Source organism: Rattus norvegicus, chromosome 4, assembly GCF_036323735.1.
Source record: "Rattus norvegicus strain BN/NHsdMcwi chromosome 4, GRCr8, whole genome shotgun sequence".
NCBI classification, from domain to species: Eukaryota; Metazoa; Chordata; class Mammalia; order Rodentia; family Muridae; genus Rattus; species Rattus norvegicus.
In genome coordinates, this window is record NC_086022.1 from 168,433,531 (window position 1) to 168,434,863 (window position 1,333).

The 1,333-nt window shown below is 48.8% G+C and overlaps 1 pseudogene; it reads left to right on the forward strand.

Annotated features, from left to right (window-relative positions):
* On the forward strand, window positions 1-1,110 carry Rplp2-ps2 (ribosomal protein lateral stalk subunit P2, pseudogene 2; annotated as a pseudogene).
* The last annotated feature ends 223 nt before the right edge of the window (window positions 1,111-1,333 follow it).

Here is a 1,333-nt window from a genome sequence, read left to right on the forward strand (position 1 = left end):
ATGAGACAGGACTCCCCAGATGCCCTTGTGGAGGGCAGCCTGTTTGGATGCCTGCTCTGTCAGTTGCTCTCCCTGGCTTACTCAACCTTGACTCTATAAGAGCCTGACAGTGAGTCCACTTTCTCAATATAAGTGTTACTCTGAGTCTCTTGATATAAGGGGCTCTTTTCCCTGTTGTAAGCTTTTTAGCGCCCATCACTAAAAGGTTTTCATATCTGATTGAGAAGCAGAACGTCCTTTAAGACCAACTGTAAGGAGAAAATTTCTTTTATAATTTCTCCAGAATTATGGAAGGACCCTGCCTCCCCATTAGGCAAGTCCGCGGCCAGATAACATAGCTGTCAATTTCTTGGATGAGAAGATGGCCTAGCATTTCCTTTAACTGACCCACTAAAATGCAGTCTGACAAAGCTAGCCAGCTGAATACAGTTAGCGAGCATTGTGTCATGGCAGATGCCACTGGAGGGGGCAGGATAGATGGTCTTGCAACTGCCTCAGAGCCACGTAGCAGTGGCAAGTGGATCTTCTAGGTTTTAATTCCAACAAGCCAAATTTGAAGTGGCCTTTAATTAAACACTGGCCAGGAGGGTGAACTCTGGCCAGGTCCACAGCTGGGTTCGCAAGAAAATGGCTCAGGTCACGTTTTGCATAGGCTTAAAAAGGATAAAACTCGCTTTGGCCGCCAGACACCGTCGAGGTCACACGTGTGAGATCTGTCCACATCAGCCGACATGCGCTATGCTACATCCGCTTTTATCTGCTGGCCGCCCTCGGGGGCAACTCCTCTCACAGCGCCAAAGACATCAAGAAAATACTAGACAGCGTGGGCATCGAGGCGGACGATGACCAGCTCGACAAGGTCATCAGTGAGCTGAATGAAAAAAACATTGAGGATGTCATCCCTCAGGGTGTTGGCAAGCTGGCCAGTCTGCCTGCTGGTGGGGCTGTGGCTGTTCCTGCTGCCCCTGGCTCTGTAGCCCCTGCTGCTCGTTCTGTCCCCGCTGCACCTTTGCAACAGAGGAGAAGAAAGACTAGAAGGAGGAGTGTGAGGAGTTGGATGATGACGTGGGGCAACACATTTTCGCTGCATTTCCCATCAGTTCTGATTAGGAGCAAGCTTACACCCTGACGTATTTTTCTGCCCATCTGTCACATCCGGTGCAGATGAATCAAACAAACACAGGACAAACAGGAACTTATTCTTCACTGTCTTAACTGCCTTGACCTGCACAGGTGTGTTCTTCCTGTTTTGGTCTCCCATTAACTTGCAAGGCGTATGGTTCTTGTTTCTCTTTTGATCTCACGTGTGAAGAAAGTAGCATCCTTGGCAAAA